This window comes from Cryptomeria japonica, chromosome 9 (assembly GCF_030272615.1).
Source record: "Cryptomeria japonica chromosome 9, Sugi_1.0, whole genome shotgun sequence".
NCBI classification, from domain to species: domain Eukaryota; kingdom Viridiplantae; phylum Streptophyta; class Pinopsida; order Cupressales; family Cupressaceae; genus Cryptomeria; species Cryptomeria japonica.
Window position 1 is genome coordinate 543287590 of NC_081413.1, and position 22163 is coordinate 543309752.

A 22163-nucleotide genomic window follows, 5' to 3' on the forward strand; every position below is an offset into this window, starting at 1 on the left:
AGATGGTGGTGAAGGTTTGCGTCATTTCTATTCAAGGGATATTTAGTGGACGCCAATTTGTGTCAAAAATGATTCAACGATAGACCTATGTGCAACAATTCCATTGGGTAGATTGGATGCATTCATGAGAGGGGAATCGTTGCACGAAGGTGTTGAAACCCAATTCCTCCGAAAGCGACACACTGAGCACAATAGTGCTCTGCACAACACACATACAACAAAGATGTATAGCTAGTTCGTAGACACATTCTTTCATATTCTTTGTCTACGTTGAAGGACATTACGATTGTTGTTGATAATAGGAGAGTTGTTTTTTGAAGGTATTGGTGTTCATATGGACCAGAAGACAACAGGAAGAAGTCGCCGAATAAGAAGTGTGCATGAACATATTAGAAAAAAAGGAGGTTGTACATGCCACTTCATTGTTAAGGTGTTATATGGTAGGCCATATGTGGCCATCTTGATATTCAAGCAACCATTGCATGTAGACAAGAATGGTGAAGCTTGTCATGGCATCGATGGTACCAGCAATGAGCTGCGCTCTCAATTTGCACCAAACCATTTCGATGAATGCAAATCATATATAGAGAGGCTGTTGCTGATGGATGTGAGCGTTGATGCTATTATGGACAGACATCTTGATGATGTCATTTTTCATGACATGTTGAAGAAGAGAGATTCATTCGTGACACGCAAGGATGTTATCAACGTGGCGACGAGGGTCTGTTCTATTCGGTCACGAAAGCATGTGCACGATGCCACTAGCATCTTAGAATGGAAAAAATAGGATGAGGCAAATTTCTTTTTTTTCCAGCAGCCACAAGGTGCCGACAAACCTTTCATTATGGGAATACAAATGGCTTGGATGCTTGACATGATGGTATGATTCTCGCATGACTCAATCATCTCAATGGATTCGACATTTGCAACAAACAAATACGAGATATGTCTCTTCGAACTTAACCTGTTTTCATGTAGCCCATTTGATCTGTGGATGGTCATGATCTTCCTGTTTGTTGTTTAAAATAGTATCAATTGTATTTGTGTCTCATCTTCGACAAGAAGCAATCGGGGGTGCCTATTGCATGGGTTGTGACATCAAGGAACAAGATCAAGGATATCCAAGTGTGGTTGATGGAGTTGCGGAGATGAGGAAAGGAAAAGAGACCTGATTGGAGGATCAATGCATTTATCACGGATGATGCGAGTGCAGAGATTCAAGCAATAGAGTAAGTGCAAGAGCGATATTTTGTCTATATGAAATCAAATAGTATGATACGCTGCTTTACGTTTTATTTCAAATGACCACGCTCTCGACTTAGCCCAATTAAACGTTTTGTTCATAACAAGACTATTTTTGAATGTTGTGTCATACTTTGTATTTGGCACGTGCGTCGAGCATGGTTGAAGAATGTATACAAGTATGCAATGAAGGAAAGAACAATGGACATTTTTCACCGTCTAGGGGCGATAATGATGACAATGCATGAAAGTGAAGACAACACTGTGGAGGAGTTGCACACTTTCTTTGCCGAATTTAGTGATCAGCCACGTTTTCTAGAGTACTTCTACAACACATGGTGTCAAGGAGAAGGCCGTATCAGTGAGTTCGACATTACATTCGAGTAGTGGCTTTATGACTTGTTAGTTGTTTTGGTTGTCATTTGGTAGTTGACATCCTACTCCTATTTTTAATTTCTTTATTTCAATTTTTTTTTTTTTTGCTAGCTATGTGGGCGAAAAACTTCAGGAATTTCGCTCATGTTAACCAAGACACAAACAATGCCATCGAATCATGCCATGGTAAATTGAAGTCACTGCACCTAAGAGATGATAAAAAGACATGCTCGAGGAGGATGGACAATCTGTATTTTATACTTGTGTATAAAGTGGAACCATTCTACCAGCATAAGCGAGAATTGCAACATTTTGGATTTATCAAAAACTACAGGTTGACACATTTGCAAACTAGTATGGAGAGGGCAAAGGCAATTCCTGATGCCGATTGTGTTCCAGATGATACTACTCTTGGATGGTACTGGGTGAAAAGTCAGTCCTCGTGCAACTGGTATGTGGTTAGGAAATTTGGGGATCACTTCTACATCTGTGAATGTCCATGGAGTTTGTGAGGAAACATGTGCAAGCATGCGTTGAAGGTTGTTGCAATGATGAACAATTCATTCCGCGATTCACATGTTCCGGGTAAGTGGATGTTCGTGAATGTTAATTTTTGCTAGCTTAAAATATGTGTACTTCACCCTAAGATCTTGTTTCATATAGATCCTATTCCTATGTCGACTCCAACATCTGCTAATACTAATGAAAACCCAACACCTGAACTTGTCGTCGATACCATTTCTAATGCACATACAAATTTAGAGGATGTGGACACCGTAATGTGGAACGAATCAAACAGAAAGTTAAACATATTGTCGCAAACAATGCTGGGTTTAGGCGATAAACTAAAGGCATTTGTATGCTGTCAGGATAGGTTCATGGCTGATCTTCAGAATGTCGGTGCCATGTCATTTGATTTTAGACTGTCTACCGATCCAGCCAATACAACCACAGAACGTATGTGGCCTTGGTTCATTGCAAGTCAGGTCCATCGTCGCAATCGGCGACAACATAGGTATAGTAGTAGGAGTGAGATTTGTCATGATGTTCAGTAGCCTCTCACCTTTGAGTTTCCCTTTGAGACTTCTAGGAGGAGAAGGGGAAAGAGGCAATTGGACCAAGCACGGGAACCACATGTCCTTGCCACTGCATCGGTTGTGTTTGATACATGTTGGTACTCTAGTGTCACCTATAAGTGGTTTCTAAACATGTGAATGCTGCACACGTTTATTTAGTCGTTGTGTCTTGTAGTCGGTGAAAGTGATACACACTTATGTGTGACATTGTTCGACACCCCCTCAACACCTGGCCATAAGAGTCCTCATCGACGATTGGCTTTTGATGGTCTTTTACGTGGAGAGGGATCACACAGTGATCCTCACTGATACTAATTTTGGTATTATTTGTTCAGATCAAGCATTCTGTTTGTAACTATGTCATATATGTGCTTGATGTTTAGCCATTCTTCATTCAAGCTGTTGTGTAATATGGAACAACTTTGTTTATTGTAGTTGCATTGTAATGTTTACTATAACTATCCCTAACCATCTTTTATAATGTATCTTTGTATGAAGGTCCGTTGTTTTTTCGCCCTGTTTTATCACTAAATGGTGTTCACATATAGGTGGGGGATAGGCGCAGGTTTTATGCAACTTAATTTTCAGTATTACGCTTTTATGTCTTCAATATATTGAATGCTCTAGTTAAATAATTAATACTCTTATGGTGTGATTATGTCTTGCATTTTTTGAGTGCTTGATACTTTTATGTCTTATATTTCTTGAATACTATAGTTATTGTTGGTGTAAATAATTATTCATCTTGGATATTATTACACCTTACTTAAGTTTACTTAGGATAATGCATTTCATAGTAGTTTGGGTATGAGACACTTGGGTGTTTGTGCTACATTGGGATAGTGTGTGTAGGAGAAATTCCACCTTTTATGGTGTTGATCTTGTTGTTACACTCCACTCTTGTTGTTACACTCCACATTCAGTGGGTGATCCACCTCATGTGGACTATTATATTATTTCTCCTACCTACCCACACCTATTTCCTACCTACCCTTGTTTCTTATTGAGCCACATGTCATGTTTGTGTGCTCACATATCCCTAGCCTTGCCTATATAAGCAAGCTCATCTACATTGTATGTAACTATGTAATTGATATTATTGATCATTTTCTATTGATGAGAATATAGTTTATTCTTGTCCTATTGTGTCTCTATTTTGTACATTTCATTGAGCTCTTGATCTTGGCAAAATCTCACATGGTATCAGAGCTATTGGGGCTTCATTGATTCGTCTTGAAGAGACATTATTGTGACGTCAAGAGGCAGATCTGAGGAGCAGCAACTTTTGGAGGCGTCCTAGACCAGATCCGACCCCGCCATTGCGTCCAGAAGGCTGTTTCCATGAATTTTGGTTATAAAGTCGGCCTATTTTGGTGAGAAATTTTTTTTCGCCAATTTTGCTAGTATTGTATGGATTTTCAGTTTTTTAATTTATTTTTCGAAAAAAATAAATTATTTTCTGAAAATATTTTTCGAAAAATCAAAAAATCAAAAAATTGAAAAATTGAAAAATTTCGAAAAAAAAAAAATCAAAAAAACAAAAAAAAAAATCAAAAAATCACAAAAGCAAATTTTGGGGGGTTCGCAGACCCCCTCGTGACCCCTGTACCTGCGTGTCGCAGGTTGCAGGTCTGCGCCGCTCGTACTGCACAGTACGCTGCCGAGTCCCGCAGATTGCCGACCGCCACGCTGCATCTCTCGCCTTCGCGTTTTCTTCTCGTGCCGCCGAGTTCCGTCGTCCGTGCCTGCATCCGCCGCCGCCGCCCGAGCGCCCAGTACTCCCTGCTCGTCCGCCGGTCACTGTCTTCGCCCGCCGCCGCGCTGGCTCTGCCCGCACCGGCCGTCCCGTCCTGCCGCATCCTCCCGCCTCCGCACGACGTCGCCGCCGGTGCCCAAGTCCTCCGTCGCCGGCCCTTGGCTCCAACAGCGCCCTCTGCCGACGACCACCAGACCGGAGGACCCGCGTCCGCCACGTGGCAGGCGGCCACTGGCCCGCGGGTACAAACCGTCCATGTCAGATCCATACGGCCGCCACACAGATGCCACATGGCTCACACAATCATCTTTTCGTACGCCACTATACAGTGCCCAGTCAGCAAATCCGTACGGTACGAATTGCACAGTCACCTGCACAATCATCTGCCACGTTAGCTGTCCGTACAGTACGGACGCCCAGTCAGTAGGGAGGCGAAGTTTTTTGCGACGGTTATACGGCCGTCAAATTTAACCCACTGACTTGATGATGTCAGCACCATGTCATCATTTTTCAAAAATTTGGCAGGCCCCTCTCATTTGCATTTTTGATTTTGCAGTTCAACTTCAAATGGCCATAACTTGCTCATGTTTGCTCCTTTTTGGGTGCAATTTTTTTTGAAATGGGCTAGAATTTTGTGCTCTCCGCAGTGGTGAAGAATTTTTTTGATTTTGATGCATTTATTTTTCAGAAAATGCAGTTTGTGGTGACTGTACTTGAGTAATCCCAGTTTTTGCAACTTCAGAGGCTTCGTTTGGGGTCATACGACCTCCTTTTCAAGTGCCGTTTTTTTTGAAAGTGCATATTTTTTTGTCTACTTTCACATGATGCTATCAGATTGATGTCATTGTAAGTAGAAATTGTACTTTCAGAATTTGGCCATTTTTGGCTCTCTTGGTACTTGTATATTTGCTTGAATCACAGTTAGATTCATTGCACTATTGATTGAAGTCTCTTGTATCTCATTTGAGAAGTTGTAAAATTTGCATCATAAGTCCACTTTGCCTTGTTTTGCAAGTGGCTCATTGTAATCGCACTAAGTATAAAGTGCCAAAATCATCACTTTAGGGGGGGTACTTTGATTGAGTGAATTTGGGGGGGTGTCTCTTGTGCTTTTGTGCTCTTGTGTTCCTTCCTTTTTGCTTCTATGGGTTCTTCTAAGTTTCCTCTCTTAACTCCACATAATTATGCTACTTGGAAAATTGATGCATGGAGTAAACTTATGGAAAAAGGACTCACTCATTACATTGATGGAACTATTGTTGCTCCCGCTGATCCTAAGGTTGATCCAGCTGGTCACTTGGATTGGCTCACTAAAAATATCATGGCAATTGGTATCTTAAGAAAGTATGTATCAAAGGATCTCATTTTTCATATTGAGAAATGTACTCTAATCAAGGATGCTTGGCAAAAGTTTCAAAACTTGTATGGTCAAGTTGATGAGATTAGGGGATATCAAATTGATAGTGATCTCACCATGTTAGATCCCAAGAACTTTGATACTATACAAGATTATGTCACTAAGGCAAATGAGTTGAGGGCACAACTCAAAGATTGTGGCATTGATAAGAAGGATACTCAATTGATATTCAACCTGATAGGCAAGCTTCCACAAGAATATGCAACATTTGTTTCTAGTTTCCAAACCCATAGGATGACAATGGGTTCAAGCTACAAAATGCCTACATTTGATGCTTTCAATGAAATGTTGATGATGGAACAAACTAAGTTGATAAGCATGGGCATTCTTAAGGCTTCTAAGTCTCAAGCATTAGTGGCAAATCAAGGGAACAAAGGAAATCAAGGAAAGGACAACTCAAACAAGAAGAAATGGCAATCAAAGCCTAAAGAAAAAGCACCATCTTCTCCACAACAAGGAGATTCATCCTCTTCCAAGAGAGATAACTCACCAAAGAGGGAGAGACCTACTTGTGCTTATTGTATAAAGATTGGTCATGAGGAGCATCGTTGCCATTCTAAGAAGATTGATGAGCTTACACATATCATCAAAAAGCATAACATTGATTTGCCTAAAGTCTACAAGAAGGATATTCATCAACTTCCACTTCCTCACATTCAAAAGGAAAAGGGCAAGCATTCATGGCTTCTACAAGTGGAAAGACTCACTCTTTTGGAACAAGAAAAGGAAAATCAGTCATGATTCAGAGAGATGGCTTCTAGATTCAGGGCCTTCTCATCATATCGCATCTTCGCAGTCTATGTTCTCTACATTTGAGCCTTGCACCATGCCACAAATTTTGATGGGCAATCATACATACATGGATGTGATTGGGAAAGGATCTATTGACATTGGGGATAACTCCTTCAATGATGTGTTGTGTGTACCCCACTTGACAAACAATCTCCTTTCTATATATCAAATCACACATGGCGCAACTAAGAGAGTTGTGGAGTTCACACCTGACTCAGTTTTCATTAGAGACTTGGAGACTAGACCTATCATTGCGACTGGGGTGGTTGATCATGCATCTTGGTTATACTCCTTTTCAGATTTTGTTGATGATGATGATTTCACATTTGATGATTCTATACATGATGATCACACTTCTTGTGATGGTTCAGATTTTGAGGAGAACTTTGGACACTTGAACATGGGGATTCTCACATGTGACCCCGTTCTTGAGTCTTGTATTTCATCTCCTCATATTGATATCACATCACCTATTGCACCTGAATATGTGGATAGTGTGACAGTTTTGCCTTCATGTGATTCAGTGCAGCAGGATATTCATTGTCTTCCAGCTTCAGATTCATGGGATGATTACTTGACAGATATTGTAGGTTTATTTATGGAATCCTACATTGCAGATTTGGGAGACATCATTGATGACATTCATCTTCTCTTTGATGAAGGTGAACCTTCTTCGATTGTTGCGAGGACACACTCTGACCCTCTTGTTCATTCTCTACATGATCATTCTTTCGAGGTTGACGTGATTGTGGATACTTATGTACAACAGTTGGAGGAGGTCTCTTTATGTTTTGAGGAGACATGTGAGTCTTTGGGACATGTTCTACATCCATCTCCACTAGATCTTGGAGTGCCTTTTTCAGCAGTGTGGCACAGTTTACCACCTTTGGAGGGGGTATCTTTCAGCATCAACATGGGGACACTTGAGCAGTTTTCAGAGATTCCTTTCATCATGAGATTTCTTCATACATCTTCCCTTCATGATTGGGGAGACTTCATGGATACACCTTTGGTTTTGTTTCTTCCTAAGGGGAGGAATGTTGTTCGACGTTCATGGAGCAGTTTCTTCATACATCGAGCTTCTATCATTGGTGCAGATTCCACATTGAGGGGGGGCTTCCTAGCTTCTCTTCTTCTCTCATATGGGGGGGACTTTTTCCTTACATGGGGTTTTGTCCTTCACATTCTTCTATGAGAGTTCTCTTGTATGTTTTTCATCTCTCTTTTGGGGGAGGGTTTTTTCCCATTGGGTTTTTCTCTCTTTCCCCACTTTGTGAGAGATTTCATTGCATTGGTTTGCATGCATTTGCATTTGTACATGGGTACCTAATATGGCCTCGTAGCCGGGACCCATCTTGCATTGCTTAGTTGCATTGTAGACTTAAGTGCATTCCCCTAAGTTGCACTTAAGGGGGGGCGTTGGTGTAAATAATTATTCATCTTGGATATTATTACACCTTACTTAAGTTTACTTAGGATAATGCATTTCATAGTAGTTTGGGTATGAGACACTTGGGTGTTTGTGCTACATTGGGATAGTGTGTGTAGGAGAAATTCCACCTTTTATGGTGTTGATCTTGTTGTTACACTCCACTCTTGTTGTTACACTCCACATTCAGTGGGTGATCCACCTCATGTGGACTATTATATTATTTCTCCTACCTACCCACACCTATTTCCTACCTACCCTTGTTTCTTATTGAGCCACATGTCATGTTTGTGTGCTCACATATCCCTAGCCTTGCCTATATAAGCAAACTCATCTACATTGTATGTAACTATGTAATTGATATTATTGATCATTTTCTATTGATGAGAATACAGTTTATTCTTGTCCTATTGTGTCTCTATTTTGTACATTTCATTGAGCTCTTGATCTTGGCAAAATCTCACAGTTATATTACTAACACTCTTATTGTATGTATCTGCAGACTGCTAGAGAGGTTGGCAGAGAACGAAGAGGAGTCTGCCTTATTTTAGCGCCTCCCGAATATCATTGTTTCAGATATTATCTGAACAATAACTCCCACACGAGCCGTTGAGTGGACCATTCAAATGGGAAGACATTATACCAAGGACAATATGTACACTGTCGACATAGAAGACGTGATCTTGTTTGCCAAATTGTCGATTCCGTTGACGGTCACTTTGTATAGGTGACTATGGCTAGTGTATTTCACCCTTGCGTACTGGCCAGTCACTCTCCCTTGTATTCGCATAATCTGTGCTGACAGACCCCATTGGAGATGTGGATGGTCCCTAGTGCCATACTCCGATGACAATATCGAGGATGCCACGACATTCTTTCCATGGAACCTGCTTATTATGGACTACAACCCCTTTTTCACGGGTTATGGTAGTCCACGGCCAACAGGGAGGTTTGTGAGCATACAGAGTAGATTCCCAACGCATGGGAGCTCCTCTAATTAAAATTGTATAACTGCTCTTGTATGACTGCTATTATTTATAAAATAGTTAATTTCTATGGTTACATAGCCGATCTTTGAACGTCGTTTGTCTCGAATGTTTACGATTTATATGTTTGTCTCAGTTATGTTTACAATTTATATGTTTGTCTCGGTGATGTTTACAATTTATATGTTTGTCTCTATGCACTTTATCTATCTACAAAGCAATACACTTATATGTTAATTTAAATCTAATAAATATAATCCTTTCTCTAAACAGGACGCGTCTATTCTGGCTCCAAAAGTTAGTCGCACGTTTTACACCATCGATTTTGCAATAACGGTCGTGATTGACTAACCTGTCACTAACATGCTGTAAGAAAGGTTTGTTTTGGAGCTAGAATAGTCGTGGCCCTCTAAACATGGGCTCCCTAAACATGGGGGCCCTAAACATGTCATAGGCATTGCAATTTTGATATGCAATGAAATTAAGATGTCAGATATGGAATGTAGATAATCTAATATATATAATCCTTTCTCTAAACATGTGATATGCATTAAGTCTTCTCTAAAAGGAATAGCATTGATTTCTATAATAATGCATTATTGATATGCAATGAAATTAAGATGTGAGATATGGAATGCAGATGTGTAAATTGTGAACACTTGGATTGAAGACATTTTTATCTCCTTAATGATGATGCAAGAATTTTAATTTTCTCTCCTTGGATTGAAAACACATGGGCCAGCCAGTCACTGAATCAACGAAAAGGACTAACGCGGCGTGTTAGTCTATTTTTCCGTTTCGCGTGCCAAAACAAAAAAGTCCACCAGCCAGTACTGGAATCGCAACCGTTAGTCAATCACAACCGTTAGTGCTGCGTGTTAGTTAACGGTTAGTCAATCAAAACCATAAATGTCACATAATTGTGCAAGGTTAGTCAATCACAACCATAAGTTTCACGTGTTACTGACAGATTAGTCAATCGCAGCAGTAAGTTTCGCGTGTTTGTGACATGTTAGTCAATCATAGCCGTTAGTTTTGCATGTTTGTGACAGGTTAGTCAATCGCAGCCGTTAGTTTCGTGTGTTTGTGACAGGTTAGTCAATCACATCAGTTAGTTTCGACGGTGTGTTAGTATAGTTCACCATTTTGCGTGATAAAAGGAAAAGTCCGCTAGCCACTAGTCGAATCGCAACCGTTTGTTAGTTGCAGCCGTTAGTTGCATGTTTTGGTGATAGGTTAGTCAATCGTAGCCATTAGTTGCACATTTTTTGTGATAGGTTAGTCAATCGCAACCATTGGTTTTGCGTGTTAGTGACAGGTTAGTCAATCGCTCTTTAGGGGATCAGGATATGATCTAGATTAGAAATCTCTTCTACAATGGGCTATCTATCCTAAAGATAAGAGACCCACACTGGTTGACAGAGAAGAAGCTTTTGGACATTTGATGATACAAGAAGTTGGAAAGACTAACCGTAGAATCACTAGCAAACTAAACTTAGATGTGGCTAAACGGAATCAAGATCAAATAGAGTTTTTGTTGAGGGAGAACTCTACATATAAGAGGCTATATGAAAAAAAGTGATGAAGACAAGCAAAGACTGCAAACAAGATTACTACAGATGGAGACTGTGCAACCCAAAAAACAAAGAAGGCACTGGTCATCTATAAGATACAACTCATTACCATATCAGTTCATTTTTCACTAACACGCGTGTTAGCCATTCCGTACTCTTTGTGGAGCGACAATAGATGCATCCGCCATTTCCTTTGCTGAGGCTATTCTGGCTCCAAAACAGACCTTTCATACAGCGTGTTAGCGACAGGTTAGTCAATCATAGTCGTTTATTACAAAATCGACAGTGTAAAATGCGCGACTAACATGTGTGTTAGTCAATCTGTACTGCCATTTTGGCCATTTTGGAGCTAGAATAGACATGTCTAGCGGCGGGTATTCTGGCTCCAAAATAGACCTTTCATGTGGTAAAGCTTTAATAGTTAATACTCATTGATCTATATTTAATATTTACGAAGAATAATAGTCATTGAGCAATCTATCTTATGTACTTGTGATTCAGTTTATCCATCATTTATAAATAAGCATTTTTTCAGTCTATAAAAAAAATTGCCATCATACAATTACTGGTTCTTTTAAATCCACTATAAAAAAAACTTTTAACCTACAATTAGGTTTCAGGTATAGATTCACCCGCCTTGGTTTGCCATCACTGATTAGGAAGTCATATTAACTTATTAAGAGAAGTGCGAAAACCATGCATCATAGAAGACGTGTAGAAAAGCCACATAGAACCATTCAGAAAGCATGAAAAAGTGTACAACAAACCAATCATTAACCATTGATGTTTAAGTGAAGTCAATCACATTTATTTTTTTAAATTTTCTTGACAAGGTGGCAAGGCCACTTAATATATTTTTACAACTGGTTCAAGAAGGGCTCCCCCAAAGAAAAGAACCAGAAAGAAAAACTTCAGTCAATCAATTTTATTGAAAATAACCATTCATGAAGCATTCAAAGTGTCTTCCTAAATGAAAGAATATGTCTGATTACAAAAAGTCTGCACCACTGCTGACATTTTATTGAATTGGAAAAATTTCGTAACAGTGCAAGCCTGTTATAGAGGCAGAGGTTGAGTACTTAAATGACTTTTGTTTCCCCCAGTGGTAGGAGTAAGGGGAGGCACATGATTCCCATCATCTTCATCGGTTACAGAGGCAAACACCTCCACGTACATCTGTTTCTAGTACTGAGCATGTTGCGCACAAACATCTAGCATCCCCTGCATCTGGTCACTTATGATTTTGCTGTTTTTAGCATACGCCTCACGAACTACCTCCTATCTCTCATTCGCTATCAGCAAACCACACACTTCCAGCTCAAGGTCCGTATTCTTATTGTCCAAGTCCATGACCTTGTTATTGAGTTCCATGCATTTCTTATTGAGTTCAGTGCATTTCTTATTGAGTTCGGTGCATCTCCTTTTCACTTCAATGAGTCTCCATTCAAGATCAGAAACAATCCCCTTCAGCCTTTCACTTTCAGTGTGGGCCATTTCGACCTTTTGTGTTAGCAGTTCTACTTGCATGGCGTCAAACTTCATTGTGTCCATCCCATCATTCTAGTCTGCAAAGGCCGGTGGTGGTTGTCTTGCAGACTTCCCTAAACCGCTGTCGAAGGTGAGAACATCGTTTGTCCCATTCACCTTTGAATTTGTAGCACGCATTCCGTTCTGCAGAGCAGATGTTTCAACACCCTTTCTTTTTCCTGTCCGTGGTCTTCCCATTGCCATCCTTGCAAACAATGCCAAAAACAAGTATCTATAGATAGGTGGGCAAGACAACATGAAAAATGCAGGAAACAATAGTTTATGCCAACAAGAAAGGAACTGCTATCTATTGCATTTTTTGGAATGAATAGCATTATGCACAATACAAAAAGTTAACGTGTTCAGTAAAGTTGACATGTTCACTAAACTAGCCACTTGGGTGGGGATGGCAGGTTACTTGCCAATTGGGAATCCATGTTTTGGGAAGTTAACTCCATCAGTTAGCACTCCTCATCCTGCATCCAACTTATTACACATATGCCATGAAACTATAACGGAAGTCTGGTGTATTTTAATAGATTTTTTTTTTTGGTTATTTTTTTGTTGTTAATTCATTTCAGATTCAGTCTTCAAAAACAAACAATAACAATGGTATATTCAACTGTCGTAAGCTACAGTGTAAAGAGCACATGGTTCATAATTTCAATCAAACATTCCACTTCATCTGTATACGTAAAAGAGTTGCAGGGACCCTATTGGTATGCAATAACAAAACCTATGCATATGCAATATATAAGAGACCTTGAACAAATTTTGAATAGTAAACGACTATCATCAACTTTATTGTACCATCCACTATCATTATTAAAATTTTTGCACACCAAAGAAAGGTTTGTGAAGTTATTAAAGGGTAGTTGATGGTGCATGATCACCATGAAAGAGTTCAAAAAATAAGCCTTTACAGTTATTTTGCTTAAAATAGCAGGAAAGGTTGAAAATAATGTACAATTCATCTAAGACAAACAATAATTGAGAGGGTTTAAACTATGCTAAGGTAAAATCCATGTCAATATAACATCTCCAAATCCCATCTGAATAAAGTCTATCAAGACTGAACTTCCACCATAGTATCTCGCTCTAAATATTTGGAAAGAGGAACAACAACTATGATCGAAGAATATTATCGCCTCCGCTGTCTGGATTGCACAATGGAGTTGACGACACCATAAAATGCTTTACGCTTCTTCTCATTCTTATGCAACTCGGGATGGGTGATGCCAAGTGATCGCAGCCTGTGACTTACCCGTCTGATCATAGGGCCGCATTTAACATCCTCTTTTTGTGGCTGGACACTTTCGCCAATCCCGCCACATACAAACGACAACATACGAGTGCTGCCTATTTCATTCCATTGGAATAAGGTAAATGATGGAATGAGAAGATGGAGGAAGGGATCTTGTCATCTTTGAAACTTACCGAGGGTGGGGAACAGACCAGGTCTTCAATGGGCCACACTGCCCACGAGTTTGGGGAATCTGACAAGACATCATCGAAAGGACTTGGGTAAGGCAGCTGGGCATTTGCATCAAAGACTTTGATGATGCAAACTTTAGCACAATGTCATGGGAGTGGAATAGTATGACACATTACACCCTTCCCCAGGCAATTAACAATGCCTTCCCCAACCACTATCGCATCCCAAAGAAGGTGGACTTCAACTCCAACAGCAACAGCGTGAGCATCTTCATTGGCACACTCTTCTTTGTCTTCCACAGTTGCCTGCATCAGTAACGAGTGGACACGATCGCTTAAATAAAATTCTTTATACATGTCGATCAAACATAGTCAAATGAATTCATGGCAATGCAATACAATAGTACTGGAGTAGCTGTCTCTCCTAGCCTATTGCCCCCATCGCGGTCACGATCTGTATTTGTACATCCATCATCATTTCTCCCAGACTCTTTCTCAATGCTTGTTTCTATCGGGTTATGCTGCAAAACATGACACATTGTACAAGAGTGTAAGTACACATTAAACCCATACGCCTACAAACACTACTGGACCAAGGCCGATGAATTTTACATGACTAAGGCAATAACAGGAACACAGATAATGGACACAAACCACAACATCATAAAAAATGCTCTCCAGTATAACACTGCCCCTCACCGCCTGTTATCCAAAAGAAGAGCCCAATACCTATTGATCTCTGCTCTTATCCTCCAATGTCTGCCCCAATTGAGTGGACCCCTCTACAATCTTCTCGCCACTGCATGCACTCAAATTTCCATTTACTGTCTCCTTCAGTTTCTCCCTCGAAATAGACTTCTGAAGTTTCTCGTCCAATACAACGACTGACTGCATAAAAAAAGAGTTACTGTATAATATACCACACCATGTCATGATATATTACTACATGTCATGCACAATGGCACCGCATTACCTTCTCATCTTTGCACCTATCGTCCAACCTCTACCCCAGTTGAGGAGAGTGCTTTGCAATCGTCTCGCCACTACATGCACTCAGTTTTTCAATAGTCATCTCCTTCAACTTCTTCCTCCTAATAGACGTCCGAGATTTTGGACTTGGTTTTTCGGGAACACTACACACAGTGTCATCAGGCAACTGCATTAACTATTCTTTGCTCGTATCATCCATCGTCTACCCCAACTCAAGAGACTGCTCCACAATCTTCTCGGCACTACATGCACCCATTTTTTCATTCGATGTCTCTTTCAGCTTCTTTGACGAAACAGACTTATACATAACAAATGCCCGAGGTTTTCGACTTAATTTTTTGTGCATACTGTGTTCTGTGTCATCTAATACCATGGGACAGTCCATGCTCCCTCCACAGACCCCATCAGCCTACAATGACATGGACGAAATAGTCAACATACTACACAGTGTAGTGAAAAGCATACCATGCAATGAAAACACACATATGGACATGCCAACAGATAGTCACCTTCGATGACAAACGTGTTGCGTCATCTGAAGTCAGACTTGTTTTTTCTGCGACATTCTTCTTTCCTTGCTTCCTCGACGAATCACATGCAGGCTCATTGACTCACACATTTGTTTCAGGATGTGAAGTTCGCCTTCTTTTTTCCGTAGCATTCTTCTTTTTTTGCTTCCCCGACAAAATAGGTGCACCCTCTTTTGTTTGATGACCTGAAGCCGGCCTTGATTTTTTCGCGGCATTCTTCTTTTTTTGCTTCCCTAATGAAGCAGATGCAACCTCATTCACTGGAATGTTTGTTTCGCGATTAGCCTTTGATGCCAGAACCTCCTCGCCATGGCTTGCACTATCACTTAAAATTTGGGCACCAGGATAGGATACGTCAATAAGTCGTTCTTCACATGTTTAAAGGAATTTACTAAACTGCAAAAAAATATGATCACTAAAAAATTACTTCTGTTGCAATATTATTTCTTTGTAGTAACTCTAGAACCTTCTTCCTTCTTGCCTCCCTAACCGGACTGCTATCATACACTCGCATTGCTTCCTTTATCTCTTCCTTCCCTTCGGTAGGAAGCTCATCACGTTTTTTCTTGCCATATTTCATACAGACCCGGTCAGTGACACATTTTTTTTGCATACTGTGTCATACGCCCATTTGGTATTCAATATTAGACTCCCTCTTTTTCATCTCCAACAACGATTTCTTCCTATGATCCGTGCTGCGCTTTCCACTTCCACACTATTGATGACTGCGTCGTGCAATCTCCAAAACTGGTAGTTGATGTTCTCTGGCTCTATGCATATTAAGCCTCCCCAGATCCCAAAACTGACGACCTCCATTTTCGGAACAATAACGAAAGAGACAAAAGTAGTTCAACCTGCCATTAATATGTTCTCTTTTGTGATTGACCTGTTGCTGCACACAGCCAACAGAGACAAAGAGTCACATTCAATTTTGCACTAATCAAGCATTATAAAGATAATCCAACATATAATGACTAATAGTGGACCTCCTTGTTACTCGCCCCTCCTTGTTCCTGTTCACAAGTGTTGACAGAATCACGTTGCCGTTAAGCCTCCTGCTCTATGCTCACCTCGTGCTCGCTACAAACATCCCCTTTTTCACTCTCACCGCCTCGAGCATCAGTATAATCACCCTCATCTACACTTCCAATGGCCTCATCTTCCTGGCCTCATCTTCCTCATCAAAACAACCACTATCATAATGATGTTCAATAAAATAGCACACATCATCGATCCATTTTATGCCAGTGTATATATCTACATTTCCACTTATAAATCCCAACTTCCACCAACCATGCCATGCAACGATGGAAAAAAAATATAATGCAATGATAAATAATTACCAGTGTGGTTGTGTAGTCACTGAGAAGCCAACTTGACAAAGGGTTTAAAATTGGAGACTCGACTGGTGACTCATTCAGATTTGAATCCCCAACTAGTCCCTGACCTGAAGGCCCATCCCCTAACTCTTTCGGATTTGGATCCCCAACTAGTCCTGCATCTGAAAGCCCAACTCCTGACTCTTTCAGATTTGAATCCTCAACTACTCGTGGATGTGAAAGTCCAACTCTTGAATCTTTCAGATTTGAATCCCCAACTTATCGTGCATCTGAAAGCCCAACTCCTAACTCTTTCAGATTTGAATCCTCAACTACTTGTGGATGTGAAAGTCCAACTCCTGAATCTTTCAGATTTGAATCCCCAACTTGTCGTGCATCTGAAAGCCCAACTCCTGACCCTTTCAGATTTGAATCCTCAACTAGTCCTGGATACGAAAGCCCAACTCCTGATACTTTAAGATTTGAATCTCCAACTGGTCACGCATCTAAAAGCCCAACTCCTGACTCTTTCGGATTCGAATCCTCAACTACTCCCAGATGTGAAAGCCCAACTCCTGAATCTTTCAGATATGAATGTCGAACTTGTTCCGCATGAAAGCCCACCTCTCTCCTGGGTATGAAAATTAGTTCTCCAGTCACAAGCATTAAACAATTACAATGCCAAGCAATACTACATGTTACATAATCCATTAAAACTACTTAGCTTACAGGCAGGCTGATGTCACGTGTCACTGGGAAGCGAACACGACCAACTCCCAAGAGATCATCTGCCTTTAGCTCCAACAACCCATAATCAAGATCAACATTTTCCCTCAACCTTTTTCGCAACACAATTGACATGATTGAACTGAAACATAAAAAAAATGCAATTCATATTTGCCACACTATCAATAACACCACACATTCACCACAAATGACACAACTAACACATGACTAGTTATGCCCACATTCCAATACAAAGTCAACACATCGCTATGTTATGTACAACCCAGCTAATGGTTTAGCCATAAACTATCCATGACATTCCACTCTAGAGCATATTTGGTTGCAAATGCAATGAAATAATGACTATGATCCATCGCCAACATTGTTAAAAAGGCTTCTTGTGTTCTCCCCATCCAAAATACAACACAAAAACTAGAATTTCTTAAGGATTGATAAAGAAGGATGCAAAACACGCTTAACGGATCAGTTGTGTCTATTCCAGCTCCAAAACGGACCTTTCCTCCAACGTGTTATCGACAGGTTAGTCAATCGCAACTGCTAATTACAAAATTGATGTTGTAAAACGAGTGTGCAACAATTAAGATGGTCAATCTATGTCAGAGAATAAACAATGATTCATTACCATTAACAAAGTCTTTGACGATAATTAATGGGTACAGAGACCTCCTATTCATTTTTCGAAAGACACAAGTCGTTTGAAACGAGTGTCTATTCTAAAGCTTCCATCTCTTTGTTGACATGGGAATATTATTATTTATTAAAAATGTACTCTTAAGTTACGAAAAGAAAAAATAAAAAAACACTCTGAAGGATAGACACGTGAGGAGTTCATCGTGCCAACCCGAGACATCTCAAACAGAAGTCCAAATCACATTTCAAATCGGAGTTGGATCATCAAACACATGTACTTCTCAAACATCACGAACATCAATAATCTAGAAATACAAATACACTAGGATGAACATTAACACTCTCATGCAAATAAATAGAATATATACAAATTTATAACACATAGTTCACAAGAATCAGGATTTACGATTCATATATTCAACATTGGTTTCATGACTTGAAGATCCATAAATAACAATCGTACTGCATTCAGGTTCAAAAATTATATCTTATTGTCTAATATGGTGCGTCTATAGCATATAATATAAGGCATCAGCCAATTGCATTGTTCATTTTTATTATAATCAAATTCACTAAAAGTAAGGACATTAGTATTATATGATCAAGAACTGAAATTTATACATACGTTTGTACCGCATAAAATATATATATATATATATATATATATATATATATATATATATATATATATATATATATATATATATATATATATATATATATATATATATATATATATATATATATATATATATATATATAACAAGCGCCTTTCAAAAAGTTGCACAAGCCCAAAGATTATTAATAAGGGGACATTACAGTGCAAGTAGTATTAAACAAGGGAGACAGAGCAACAACCTGGGAACGTTTGCCGGGGGACTACTCAATAGTCCTTGAAAATCAACAACCTGCATGGATAACTAATGTTACTGGTAGTCTACATTGGGAAGTACATGCATTTAAAAAGACATAAAAGGAACCTACATGTTCATATATGAAAATGCAATTTAACATTCAATATAAACTACCACTAAGTAGTTTATCACCTAAATTATATCTGTCCATTTGGCATAGTGCTAGAGCTGTGCCAGAGTTGTCAAGGACAGACGCCTCTATTCCAACTCAAAATCAGCGCTATGGTCTGAATAACACACAACTTAGTCACACGTTTTACACTATATTTTACATTCAATGGATGCAATTGGTTAACATGTCACTAACACCCAGTACCATTTATCGGAGAGGTTGTGTCTCTTCTGGTTCCAAAATAGACAAATCATACAGACTAACAATGCTGTGTTAGATAGAAGCAGCCATCAAATGCAAAACCTACCATTAAAAACCTGCCACAAACATGGGGTGTTAGTCTCCCCATTCAATTTTTTGCAGCCCCAATAGAGGCGTCCCACTGCCAGAGTAACTTGAGTTTCATGTTAGTTTTTTCTCTGATGAAAGTAGCAAGTTTTGTAGCCCGCGGCCTCTTCTTCCTACCGAGATGCCCTCTGAATCTGATTCCTTCATTCGCAAGCTTTTAATGTGCGTGTAATGCACAATAAACTGGTGGTAACCACGAAGCATGCCGCAACCATCCTCCACATGTCCACATAATTTTGCATGGGCGCCGAGGACTGAAACCGAAAACTCAACAACAACTCCACATCACATACCATGGGTCGGAGCACCACGAGAAGTTGGCATGGTATGCATGTCTTGGAAATGTATGTCGATGCATGTTGTTGGTATGATATGTCCACTGTCGAGCCACAATACACAACCTCTCACATATATTTGCATATATGTTTATTCTACAATTTTCGAGTGTGATTAGGTGCTTCAAACTTGTGTCATGTCTATTCTGCCTTCAAAAAGAGATTGTAACAACAACATGAATTGACATACATGACACGCATCAATTTTGGCTCCAAAAAGGACATCGTACCAATGACATGCATCAACATACATGTCCGAGAATAAATATATATGCAAATACAAGTGGCAGGTACCTAATAGCTACATGAAAGACAAAGCAAGGTAAAATGTTTTGTTTCAAATTGAGCTTCTTTTACGTGGTCTTGACCCCATTTACATGTTATGGTTTACCTTTTGATGCAAACAGACTCCTCAAAATTAGGTTGTTGACTGGTTGATGCAATCATTCCTTGACTGTGTGTGACCTGCTCTTATTTAGGAGTTGATCTGTTGTTTGTTGACAATGAGGAGTTGATCTGTTGTTTGTTTGATGATAGCAAACATGGCACCTTTTTTATTTGCCTAACATGGAAAAAGTAAGACTAATGCATGAACGAAAACATTATTGTTGAAGGGCTCCTTGTTGAAGCAGCCTTCGTCTATTCTGGCTCATTATTGAAGGGGGATTTATGGGACTGTAGGTTTTCTTTTTTTTTTATCTAATGAGCACTTGAGAATAATGGAAACAGAGCATAATATTTCCATAGTTTCTTTTATCTATGTTTTATTCTGTCATTTTCCTCTGTATTACAATAGACATGTTTGTGTGCATGTGTGTCTCTCTATGAGTGAGCGTGTGTGTGTGTGTATTGCTTCATATTCACACACACACACACACACACACACACACACACACACACACACATATATATATATATACTAACACACACCAAAACACAAACAAACAATGCAAACCCTGACGGTTTTCAACAAAATCCCAAAAATCAGCCCTCAACAATGAGCCATCAACAATCAAACAGGGACCCTTGGTATTCTGACACGACCATGCTGCAAAATGATGCCTAATTTTCACAGACAAAACACAAAATGACAGAGAAAATAAAATAAAAATTATTCAATGTCTTAGGGTTTCAAATTACCGCAGCTGCCTAAGCCTCCACCCAAATCATTGTCCTCTTCACACCTCTCGAGGGCACACTCACAACCACCTCTGTGATACAAAAATGATATAAAAATTTACAATTTCAAACACAGGGTTGGCGAATGAATCATAAAACTATCTTAATCTGTTAGGGTTTGAATTTACCGATGCCACCATAACCCTACACAACAATCTTCAATTGTACCACCCCCTATACGCTACGATACCTCCTCCCTGCACATGAAAAAAAACTTGCGTGTTAATAGGTGATAACAATAGGACTAAAAATATACCTAGACAACTTGGGTTATGCATGCGGTTGGCTTTTCTCCTCCCCTTCAGAGCCACACATATTCTGAAAATGCATACCTATAACTACAATTGAAGCACAACTCCTTCGCTCAGTGATTCAACCAGGGACATGAATTTACAGCCTAAATTTACACAGTCAAATATTTTGTTTCGCCTCCACCAGTGTGTTCTGTATGCAGCTACTAGACAAAATATATTTTTAATTTTCGCGAAATCGAGTTTTCATTCAAAATTTAAAAAAAAATGAATTGAAAACTGTGCCCATAACATGTGACCGCCGATGTTAGTCGACTTGTGAACGCAATAAAGTGGGTTAGCCAAAAAAATTGCCATGTGGCCATTCAAAAAAATAAAAATAAAAATTGGCGGTCACCAAAAATGTAAAATGCTTGCTTGATGGTATGTTAACCGCCTCGCCCGATGTAACCGTCACATCACGGTGACAACGGCCAGGAAAATGTTAACTGCGAGCAAGCTTTTCCGTCAAACGTAAAATGACAACATCATCCACATCATCGCAACCGCTAATTCCTCTATGTCATCTGTGGGTCCCAGGAACGTCGCTCTCATGGACTGGCCGTACTTGAATGGTATGCCTTCGACATCATATGGAGGCATGCCGTTTTGGAGCCAGAATAGCTACATCCCTCTACCTCTTACACATGTCATAGACATGTCACTTTCACAAGTCCTCTACCTCTTACACATCACTTTCACAATCCACCCAATCTCTTACACATGCCATATACATTTTCTTTCATGTTCTTCCCAATGCGCTCTCAAACACACCTAGCTCTTACGCATACTCTTTTTGTGACACTAGTCACAAGGCTAAGATTTCAATCTATTCCATCTCTCTCAATCAATCCTAGCTATCCATTAATAATTGAATTTTAGCCATTGATCCTTCCTACCAAAATGCTATAAATTAAGACTTTTCCTCTCATTTTGATCATCTTTTACTACCCTATCCTTATGTTGTCCATTTTCTATCCAATACATCTTCATCCTAACATCATGTTGCTCATTTTAGCAACCACATTTCTCCCAATAATAAGATTATCAAATAGAGCAAATTAAGTAGACATGGGTGCACTTACTTCCACTTAATCCATGAGATGGGAAGGTAAAAGACAAGGTAATCTTATATTCTTTCATTTCTATTATCTTTTCATT